Source organism: Panicum virgatum, chromosome 9K, assembly GCF_016808335.1.
Source record: "Panicum virgatum strain AP13 chromosome 9K, P.virgatum_v5, whole genome shotgun sequence".
NCBI lineage: Eukaryota > Viridiplantae > Streptophyta > Magnoliopsida > Poales > Poaceae > Panicum > Panicum virgatum.
Genome location: NC_053144.1, coordinates 37,790,297 through 37,802,759, shown reverse-complemented (window position 1 = coordinate 37,802,759; position 12,463 = coordinate 37,790,297).

Genomic DNA, 12,463 nt, shown 5'->3' with positions numbered 1-12,463 from the left:
CTGTGCGCTTGCGGACCCATTTGTAATCATATTGATTATACCACGAGAGTGGCACCCCTTGGGTGCAGTTGCTAGGATGGGTTGGCGCCCTCATTTCTAGTGATTGCACTAAGGACCACCAACAGGTAATTCTGAGGTTGTTGTCGAGGTCTTCACAAACCCGGTATCGACTTAAGAAACGCCAACAATGACATGAAGCCATGCTTGTTCCAAATTCAATGTCTTGTAAGAATTTTATTTTGAAAAACAACAAGGCAACTCTCATGCTCAACTTTACCAATGCCCCTTCTAGAGCCATATACACTTACATACAATTCAAACCTATAGCTATTGTTTTCATTTTGAGCTTGTTCAAACATCAGTGCCTCTGAAGTATGTTTTGATTGTTCATCTTCTTCGGTCATTCATGTACATGATCTGTGGCAGAATCGCCAGAATTAATCTGGCTTAAGTGCGCTAATCATCACCATTACTGATGAAATGAATAATAAACATCTCAAATGGAGTAATCCTACAGTCTGTCGGGTAAAATCCCGATAAAACCACTGTATTTCGGATTGAAACAACATACCTCACTCGAAGGTGAGCCCAGAGATTACAATAGCCATTACATAAACTTCAATAGTAAATGTTATTTCAAACTGAGTATGGGAATTCAAAAAGGGTACCTCAGAAAGTTGAATGTAGATAAGTTCTTCAGAGTTTATGAATAGAGAAGAAGAAAGCGATATCTAGTGACGATATATGACATCATGATGAAGCCCGTACATGACGCCAATCTCACCAAACATCCAAAGTTTACCTGAAAACAAAGTCACAAGCAAGACTGAGTATACTAATACTCAGCAAGGCTGACCCGAATAAGGGTATAACATAGCCCTTTAGCTAGACATTCAAGGCTTGTGAAGGCTCTGGAGTTTCTTTTGCTGAAAAGCAATAAAGAGTAGGTCCTTAATTTCAAAATTTTAGCTTTCAGATTCTAGTTGGATTAACCATTCTAGGTTTGCACCTATCTATACAAGCATGGTAGAGAAATTATTTGCATCCAACAAGATTAAGTATCATCTTTGTTCCACTTCTTACTCCATGTGGCAAAGAGATTAAGCAGTCTCAATATCCATGAGCGGCGGAATAGTTTGAACCGAATTTCAATCCTTGTAAGGTGAACCTAACACACACGCTTGGAGCACTGACGAGTCACTCCCAAGCAACCTTTGGCCTTTCATTCCGGTTCGTGGATTAGTGCCACTCTCCACGACTATAGGGCACCAACCTCGTCCCTCATAGTCGTAGTTGTAGTGCTACAGTTTTAAATAGGGCACCAACCTCATCCCTCATCCATTTTATTAATCCTATCCCTAAGAGAGAGTGGGGGGTATGTCCACTTGCCAGGCCGATTGCTTACTAGGCTTGCCGCGTACCATATGTACGGCATGTGGCTAGTACTTTCAAACGCTTAATCAACACTACCACACACTATGGCCTTAATAGATTATCAACACAGACGGATTTCAATATGAAGCTTGTAACCAAATCTGTCCATGATCCTTATAGTGATTGCAAGAAGTAAACAATCAACTCCTATAAGCTCGCGAGTGACAGGCAATCACTCGACTTTTACCGGTCCTATTAGCATAGCATCTATTCGAACTCAATTTTAGTGTTCAAGCAATAGGTACCTAGAATTATGCATCTAAGGTTTTCATTCAACTCCAATAACTTAAATACACAAATAAATAAAAGTTGCATAATTTAAAATAATATGATTATGCACCGGGGCTTGCCTTTAGTGGTGACTATAAAGTCAGTAGACTTTGGTTCTTCCGAATTGAAGTTCGGAACTTCAGTTAACTCTACGATGTTGGTTGGATTTCATGCAGTTCACTCTTGGACTCCGGGTTCACGTTTAGGTCTTCGTTATCTTTCGTAATGTTGACTTGGGCTTTGGAAATATCCCCGTCTGGTTCCTGGAATAGTTCGTATGTTCCGTCGACTAACTATATTATTTCTATATGCAATGCAATAGTTGGATTTAGTGAAGTGTTTAAGTATAGCTTTTCTTCACTAAAAAGTTGTTATCCAATAAAGTAAACATTTAAGACTAAGCTTAAAAGTATTACTTTACTGGGCAATCGTTTATAGAGTAAAAGTGAACATAAAGAATCCCATAAAATAACATGGCTGGCTACTCCAAGCAACATGGTGTGAAATCAAAAGAAATAAGGATGGTCCTATTCAGGAACATGGGATGGGTTGAATTCAAATCTATAATTTGAATTCAAAAGAAATTTAACAACTAGGGTTTTAAATTAAATAGGGCATGATTTCATGAAATAGTAAAGTGATCTACACTAGCCAAGATGAGTGAGGTTCGAAATTCAAACATAAAATTCAAAACTCAATTTAAACAGTGCTAAAATTCTCCCAAAAATTATCATAAAATATTTATGATTAGAAGGACTCATGATAAAAAGATGATCCTAAGAAAACAGTAAAATCATTTTTTAACAAAAATAACAAATGCATATGCTAGAATTAAACAAAGCACATGAAATAATAAGCAAATTCAAGCATTTGGATCACAAATTTCACACAAGACTATACATGGCAAAAGGATGCTAGGTTTCAAAAATTAAGCATAACAAAGCTATGGTTAAAAAGATATAAATGAATTACTCATTTGCTAACAATTAAACTAGAGCACAAAATATAAGGTTTTATACAAACTTTAATAACCAAAGTTGTAGAGCTAGTTGAGAGGAACACAACAAAATTAATTTGACATTTTTCTGATTTTTCTACATTTTTCTAGGAATTTTGAAAGTTCACAAGTTTAAAAGAAAACGGACCCTGACTATTTTGCAGAAAGGACCCTAAGAAATATTTCAATCGTAGCAATTGGGTCCCTGGCCGGTTTGGGGAAGAAGCAAGGAAGGGGCGGTGGCCAATTCCGATGATGAGGCTTGCTGGTGGCGAGGGCCAAGGGGTGGAGGAGTTAGAGGGGGACAAGACGCACCTGTGGGTGGCTCGGATTGGGCCTGGGATGGTCTGTAGCGGCGGCGCGATGGGAGTAGGCAGGTCGGCGGTGACCTGAGCCGCAGTGGCGGCGCTCCGGCGAGGCAAGGAAAGAATGACCAGGTTTGGGAGCTTTTCTAGGGTGAGGGCGAGCTCGTGGGTTGTTTGATTTGGACAGTGGAAGGTAGGAAAGGCGGCTCCACGTGCGGGTCGGCGAGCGGCGGCGCAATGGAGGTCGCGGCGGTAAGGGATGTCGAGAAAGGGGGCTCGGCCGGGCTCTTTATAGCCTAGAGGAGGGGAGGATGAGTACGCAGGGGAAGGGGATGAGTTCCTCTGAGCTGTGGGCAGAAGACAGCGGCGGTGCACCTTCTCCTGGGGGTGGCCGGCGATGTGGCATGGCGCGGCGACGTGGCGTGCATGCGGGATGCCAGGGGGGAGAGGAAGTGGCGGCAGGGGCTTGTGCGCGGCACGTGGGGCGGCACGGGGCAGCTGGCGGGCGGGGAACCGGCGGCGGCGGCCCAAAACAACAGCGAGCGGCGGTGAGGGCAGCGCCCCTGTTTCTGGGTAGAGGAGGAAGAAGAACTGTGGGTAGACATAGATGCAAAAAGGAAAGAAGCTATGGGGTTTTCTGTAAACATAAATTTTTTTACTGTTTTAGGGCTCAAATGTACAAGTGTTCAACATGAAAGTTGTGTAGTTTTTCAAGATCTACAACTTTCATGTTGTGCAAATTTTCAATAGATCAAAGGATTTTGAAATATTTTGAAATCCGCCAAATCTTTTAAATTTAAAAGAACACCACTTAAGTTTTAAAATCGCAAGGGTAGCCCTAAGCATAAATACATCTTTTTATTAGGGTGAAAGTGAAAAACAAAATGTGCATTTTAACCCCTCATAAATTTTGAAATTTTGCCTTTTGCAAAACTATTTTGTAAAAAGGACTTTACATTTTGCTAAAATAACAAAAATACCCTTGCTCTGGAAATCATAGTTTGAAACAAAAATTATATTTTTAACCCCGAAAACCTAGATTGTCACAGCCTTCCCCACTAAAAAGAATCTCGTCCCGAGATTCGAGAGTAGAAAAGAGCTGGAGGATCGGATATGTAAACTAGGTGAAAGAGAGTCTGGAAAGTTTTTGTGGGAGGTAAGGGTCAATCTCCCCAGTTACTTCTTCTTCTGAGTAATGAATCCATTGGATTCAAAACATCCTAACCTTCTTTCTTCTTGTACCGGTTTCCTTGTATGGCACTTGCTTTGGCTTCTGATTCATTGAAACATAGGGTTTCATAAGAATCCAGTAATGATCAAACTATAAACAAGGCTAGTTGATTATTTGAAACTCCTTGAACAAAAGATCAAGGATGCAAAGACTCTACCTAAGGAAGCTAAACACGACTAGTTTTTTTTCCTAAGGTTAACAAACTCGAGGTTTAAAACAAGGCACTCACCAAAATATTACTAACCAATCAAGCAAGATAAAGCACTAAAGATCCTTAGAAAGATATTCAACACGATCACAATCCCAAAGTCCTCTAATTGTGGTTGCAAAACAGCTCTTCATCCCCCTGAGAAAAGAAAGAAGTTATGAATGGCATCCATGCGAGTTCAGTAAAAAAAAGAGGGGAAAGATGAAAGATGCTTAATGCTCAAAACCACCAAAGGACATGTATCTCCACTCACCTTTGCACTTGACCCGAGTTATGAATAACTTAACTACTTGGAGACATGAGGTTCGAACTTGCAATATAAATGTTGAAGATATGCAAGCATCCTTACCTTGAACTTCACATATTACCTTTTAGAGATAGGAAAGGCGTCACTAAAAGCCGGTGAGGTTTAAATATGATGAGCGACAAAGTGGTTTGAGCAAAAGAGTATGCCTTGATTTTATTCCAAGTACTATGAAGCAGGGCTCACCATGACCTTCGTTGATCTGTTCTAAAGATCAATAGGTGAATGCGACGGTGTTAGCCACTCAGAATCCAAGGTATGAAGGGAAAGCTATGAAATAATTCTTATGCATACCTGAACTCATGAATCCTGGACTTTCCTTGATCCTCAAGATCTATGTCGACTCATTTTGCTCGGGATGAGCAAAGTCTAGGTGTGGGGGTGTGTTGGCTGTCGATTTCGATGAATTTTACCGCCAACATTCCTTTGGATTTCATAATTTCAGGACCATAATCTCACAAGTTTTACTAACATTGACAAGTTCCACAAGTTTTGATGAATATTTGAATGTAGGAACGACATACTCAAAACTGAGCCAAAATAGGGGAAATCCCAGGCCGACCGGCCTAGGCCAGGCCGGGTGGCCTATCACCTGTGGAGAATCATCATGAAACTTTATATCTACGGTTCTGAACACAAGATCAAGCCAAGACAAAGGTGTTTAACACAAAAATCACAAGTCAAGGCCGAAAGGCTTGAACCAAGTCAAGTTGGGTCCACCTACAGTGACAGAAAAAGAACCAAGACCCAAAACAACTTGAGGAATAAGTGCAACCGTTGGTCACTGTGTCGGCGCAACGGAGGGCAGAGTGGCACCCAAGCTAGGCCGACCGGCCTAGGAGAGGCCGGCCGGCCCCACACCTGCCTGTGTTGAGCCAAAGCAACTGCTACCGACTTCAGGAGAGAATTAGGAGCATCCACGAAGAGGCAGTGGGAGATCAACAGCAAGCCCAAGTCAACCAGCCTAGGGGAGGCCGGCCGGCCCCAATTGTCAGCCACTGATGCACAACTGTATTACCTGCTTGCAAGTGACGCTATGCCAAGTACCAACTCTGAAGCACTGTAAAAGGAGATCCACCCCTCACTCTCAAGACACACCATCAACTTGAGAAGAAGAGTGCACCTTGTTTACTTCCTTAGTATTAGAATAGGGAGAGTGAGGTGAGAGCTTTGGTGAAAACCAAGCTAAAGGAGCGGATCCAAGTTCTCTCGGTCTTACTCCATATTTTGTATCCACCTCGAATGAATATATCTTTGAGTAAGTTCCTCATCTCAACTTTAGTTTCTTGCTATCTTTACTTTCTACTTTAGTTACTTGTTTAGTTACTTCCTTTGTTCTGCAGGGATCTTGATCTACATAAGTAGCAAGTTCTACTTATTTGACATTGCTCTCTATCTAAGTACACGGTAGGAGTAAGTAGCTCAATAGTTGTGGGCATGGTGCCCAGGCTTGGTTAGCTATCTCAGCTTGTGTTCCACCCCACAGTACCGTTGTGGTAGGCGGCAGGTGGTGACAGCCCTGTCTGTCCTAGGTAGTCCACCACGTTGGGGTGTTTTCATAGCAGGAGTTGCAGGTTACCATTGGACTCTCCTCTCATCCCTTTATGAAGTCCTTCCTCTACCAGCCACTGTTGACGATCATTAATGACCAATTTTGACCGTCAACTCCTGCACAAAAGGGAACCACAAAGTGGAATAAATGCTAGCATAGGGTTTATTTATTAACAAATTCCACATATGGTGCTTGAGAATGTGTGCAGGTGGTTTTGAACTAATTTCGCAGGTTTCAAGTACACTTTGGCCTGACATAAATCGCAGAAATTATCAGAGCACCGATTCAGGCTCAAATGGACCAAGTGTAACAAACATGGCACCATTTATGCCATTTCGAGTGATTTTGGTTATCGAATGACAACACAACACTTGGACTAATATGTTTGTTAAGATGATCATTCTCAGGATTTTAGGTTCAAGTGATGACAAAGAGAGAGACAGAAGATAAGCGTAGCAAGGCCCAAAGGGCCGCCCCTACGCCATGGGCATCGGAGCATCCGGTGGTATTCGGAAGAACCGACGCCATGATGTTTGATGCAGGATGGAATCAAAGCCAAGTCAGCCTTTAGGCATCGGTTGAACCGACGGTCCAAGAAAGGGCATCGGTGCATTGGCAGTCCTTTGTACTAGAGACGATGTCAAGTGCCCAGAAGAAGTTTCTTGAGCACCGGTTCAACCGACGGTGCATCGGTGCATACCATCGGTGCAATGACGTCAGCTGTCAGAAGAAGACCCTTCAGCACCGGTTGAACCGGTGAAGCATCGGTGCAAAGCATCGGTTCAACCGGTGGTCTCTGCATCAGCCGTCAAGAGTCCAACGGCTACTTCGGGTTATGAGTGACCGGATGAACCGACGCTACCCCGCCAAGAGGCATCAGTTCTTCCGGTGATACGCAGATTTTCAGCTAACCGTTGGAGCAACGGCTACAAGACTTGGTGGCCTATATATACGCCTCACCCCGGCCATTTGATTTGTGCTGGAGTTGCTGGACATCCCACACACACCCAAGAACATCTCCAACCACCATAGAGCTTCATTGTACATCATATAGGCTTAAGCACACTTGTGAGAGTGCTTAGTGCTTGTAATAGGGATTAGTTCTTGCGAGAGCTCCCTTGAGAGAAGCCTTGCTGCGGCAAGCAACTTGTGATCCGTTGTGTGACCCTCCGTCTTGGTGTGGAGTGGCAACGACACTTTGTGCGGGGGAAGAGGAGGCCCCTTCCTTGGTGGAGAAGCTCCGTAGTGGATTTCGGCCGGGTGACCGAGAGAGACGGTGGCGGTGCATAAGACTTGGTGTCTTGGGCACTTGCCTTTGCTTGCCGGCATCGCCATTGGTGGCGTAGTGCAAGACGGTGATCGGAAGAGCCTCGGTGTCCCGTGGACGTAGGAGTTTGTGCCGAACCACGTTACATGACCGTGTCTACTCGGGAGTTTGCATCCCTCTTGCACTTACCTCTTTACTTACCGTATTACGTTTCCGCATTTACTCTTCTTGCGTGCCTAAACTTTCCTAGTTAGTTTGATTAGGATTGGCTATAGGTTCCAAGTTTTTAGGGTAAGTAGAGAGTAGCAAAGATAAACCTTAGTCATAACTAGCATGCATAGGACGTGTTAGGTTTATCTTATGCAAGTAGATTGAGCCCTAGGTTAAAAAGCGATTAGCGACCCTATTCACCCCTCCCCCTCTAGGGTCGGACACCCCGGTGATCCTTACACCAAGTGTAGCCCAAGAACCCAGTTCAGACCACTCAAGATAGGCCAAGCCCAACTGGGTTAAGACAAGGAGGCCTAGGACAGCCTGCTGGACGAAGCTGGGGGCGGTTGGCCCACCTGGCAGGCCGACCGACCTACTGGTCGGCCGACTAGGCCCATGGGCCCCACCGCCTCAGCTTCGACACGTGGCGCCTCCCTGCTGGTTGCTTAAGTCAGTTCCAGGTGTTTCAGCCCGTGGCTCCCTCCTATAAATACAAGGGGAGGGGGTAGAAGAATGGACACACACACATCACACCCTCTCAACTCACCTTTCTCCCTTGGAGCTTGAGGCCTTCATCCTAGATGCATAGGTAGACTAGGAGGTGTAGAAGAAGAGGAGGAGAGTGATGAGGAGTCGGGGGAAGTGCCGAGTCTGTCGGCACTTTTCTCCGCTTGTACCTCGACGGATGCTTATTTGATTGTAAGTGTTCGAGACTTTCTTTGTTTGTTTATTTGGAATTAGAGTTTAGATTGCAAGTTATCATCTCTGCCTTATATTAGTTGATGTGTATGCTAGCGAGTAGCATTTGATCTTAGCTTAAGACCCCGGATAGAAAAGGGTAGTCTTGGCTGTGGCAGAACCACCTGAATTATCCCAGCTCAAGTGCGCTGGCCATCACCCTAAAGGCAACACCGGCTCAAACGCACTACAAACGGAACAATTCTTGGTCTGTCGGGTAACGTCCCGATACAACCACCGGTTCTCGGATCGAACAAGCATACCCCACGCGAAGGCGAGTCTAGAGATATTACAACCATACATATTTTACAACACAGGCATGGTAGTTATTACACAAGTTCAAAGTAATATTATAGGTCCAAACTTAGTAAAACAGTTATACAAGCCATAAGTTTAAGTTCAGAGTTGAAAAGCAGAGGAAAGAAAACACGACGGCTACAACACGTCGCAAAAGAACACCAAACTAGCCCAAGTAAGGTATCACTCATCGGGGTCATTGCCGGTCAAAGACGGATCCCATTCTACGGACCAGCCCGGAGGCAAAGAGCAGGGCCAAGACAGACTAGCGATCTGGTCCACAAAACTCATATCTGAAAAAGATTTCAACAGCAAGACTGAGTATTCTAATACTCAGCAAGACTTAACCATCAATGGATATACTTAGTCCACCTAGCTAGACTATGCAGGGTTTTGTAGGCTCTGGTTTTTCTTTTGCTGAAAAGCAATAAAGAGTTGATTAACCATTCTATGTAAGCAACTAATTCTAATCAACCATGGTATAACTTTAGTCAAACATCAAGATTGATCAAATAATGTTACTCTTATTACTCTGTGTGGCAAAGGGATCAAGCACTCCCAAACCGTGAGAAGCGGACGATTCGAATCGAATTTGTTAACCTGGCTAGGCAGACCTAACACACACGTTTGGAACATCATCGGGTCGTTCCCAAACAATCGTTTACCTTTCATTCCGACCTGTGGATAGGGTCACTCTCCCCGACTACAGGGCACCATCTTCCTCCCTATAGCCGCGGTGTTGCGCAACATAAACATAAATAAAAACCTATCTCTAAGAGAGAGTGAAAGGTATATCCACTCACCGGTCTGATCGGCTACTAGGCTTACTGCGTACCATATTTACGGCATGTGGCTAGTACGTTCAAAAACTTAACCACCGCTACCACATACCGCGACCTTAGCAAGTTCATCAACACAGACGGGGTCTCACACAAGGTCATGATATCGAACACGACCCCGTCCGTCGTCCTTATATTGATAGCAGAAAGTAAACAAGCAATTCCTATAGAGCTCGTGAGTGACAGGCAATCACTCGACTTTTACTGGTCCTATAAGCTTAGCAATTATTCGAACTCAGGTCTAGTGTTCAGTACATAGGTTTCTAGGATCATGCATCTAGGGTTTCAATTCAAATCCTAAGAACTGTAAATGCACAAGTAAGTAATAACGATAAATTGTAATAATTTGAAATACTGGGTTATGTCCGGGGCTTGCCTTCGCGATAGTCGCTAACTAAATTTGCCTTGGGCTCTTCCAGACTTTGGTCCGGGGCTTCGGTCAGTACAGTGGCGTTCACCTGGGCTTCTGGATCATCTTCTTCGGACTCCGGGATCAACTCGTACATCCCGTCTGCTAGAGCAGTCGTATCTATATGTGATGCAAGAACAGTATTACACAAACACACTTCACGATAAAGTTGTAGTCCAACATTTAGCAAACAAACATTCATATGGGCAAGCGTTTATAGGGTAGTTATTTAACAAGGATTACTACACAAAACAATTTGATTAAACTTACAAAGTAAGTGTTAGTTAGTTTATATAGCATATAATCATGGTTTGCAAAGAATTGAGTAACTCAGTATACAAACAGTATATAACTTCAGTAAAATTACTTCAAACAGTAAATATAGAGAGCAATCTACTCTGTAATTTTCATTCCATTTTGTGCCACCAATTCATCAGAATAAAACAGTTATTCAGACTACATCTAGAGAAAGATCAAATTCTACAGAACAAACTACAGTACTTATGAAGTTCAAAAAATTTCAGAACAGGAACCACATGATTATAAACACCTCATAAATTTTTCAGAATTTATCTAGGCATAAAACTAAAGTAATAATTTTGACAAAATTAAACCACATATGATAAAACTAATTAGTACAGGAAGTTATATAGAGTTTATGGATCTTATATTTTACAGACATGAACATATGACCAAAATAGAGTTCTACAAAAATTCTCAGAATTTTCTAAGTAAGGAAACGTTTTATCACAATTAAAGCTTACTTAACAAGTATTAAATCAAAGAAACAGTTAAATAGATCGAACATTTTCCAAACATGGGAAAAAGCAAGGATTTAGTAACATGTGATCATGGAAAAAGTTTCACACACAAAAATTAATTATTTCTAACAGTACAAATAAATTAGCAAAACTATTAGATTTATGAATCTTGAAACTTTGACCTAGCTAATGATGTCAAAAAGGTTTCAAATTTTTACCAGAAGCTAACAACACTGCAAGACACATCCTAACCAAAAACCACATATAGTTACTAAGCAGAACTCATGGAACAAATAAAGTCTATTTATTCTATTCTTTTTCTTGGATTAAAATACAGACCAAAACTGAAGATGTGCATGTAACAAACTTTGTAGATCTTGTAACAAGGATTCCAAAACATTTAGATTTGAATTTTTCTGATTTTTCTATGAATTTATAAGCATTTTCAAAGTTCACTGATTTGAATTATAGAAACAAAAGGAAAAGAGCTGGAAACTAGCAAATAGGCCCTTAGAACTTTTTGATTCCTAGTAGATATGCCCCTGGCTCATCGGAGAAGAAGACAGGGAGGGGATTCGGCCGATGTTCCGACCAGGAGACTCACCGGCGGCGAGCTAGAGGTGGCTAGGGAGCACGAGGAGGTCAAGGCACGTCGATTGATGGCTTTGGTGAGGGTTGGGGTGGTTGATTGGGGTATTCCCCACGGCGAGGTGCGGCGGAGGCTCTGGTAGCTCGCCGGCGACCGTGCTGCGGCGGCGGATTGGGGGTGTGGAATTGCCTGGGAGCTGCGCGCGGGCGGAGGAGGTCTGGAGGGGCGGTCCCGCGGCGGTGTCAAGGTCGCCAGAGTTGCGGAGGAGGGGCGGTGGTGCTCCGATGCCTGGAGTGCGAAACCTGGGAGTGTGAGAGGCGGAATAGAATGAGGAGGACGAGGCAGTGCTCGTGCGCGCGCCAGAGAAGGAAACCGGGCTTTCCCCCGAGCTTGCCACGGCGGCGACGAGGTGGCGGCCGCGGAGCACGGCTAGGGCGGCGTGGCGAGGGGAGGGGGCTCCAACGCGAGGGGAGGTGGGTCCAAGGGTTCGCGGAGGTGCCGCCTAGAGCGGTGGGCGAAGCAGGAGGTGGCCTGCGGCCTCCCACGGCGGCGGCGGTGCCGCTCAGCACTGGCGGCGGTGAAGCAGAGAGGCAGAGAGGTAGAAGATGAAGTTTGGACTAATTTGCAAAATCTAAAAAGTTCAAGGGTCCCACTGTAAAACTAAAATAACTTCTAAACTAGGGCTCAAATGAAAAAGTGCCCAACATAAAAGTTGTTCAACTTTTCAAGATATACAACTTTGATGTTGTGCAAAAATTGATTTGACCAAAGGTTAAAGAGTTATTTTGAAAACAAAGGAAGGATTTTGAATTTAATGGACTTTGGTCTTTTCCATTGCAAATTCACTCAAATTCAGACTTAAGAGTAAAATTTTCTGCCATGTAATGATTACACTAAAATTTTCAAATAAACCCTCCACAAAAGCAATATTTGCTCTCCCTATTCAAATTAAACTATAGAAAAGAGCTTACATTAAATCATAATTACACATTTGACCTTATAATTTTGCAATAAGGTCCTTGATCAAGTAAAATAAGAATATGATGCATAAA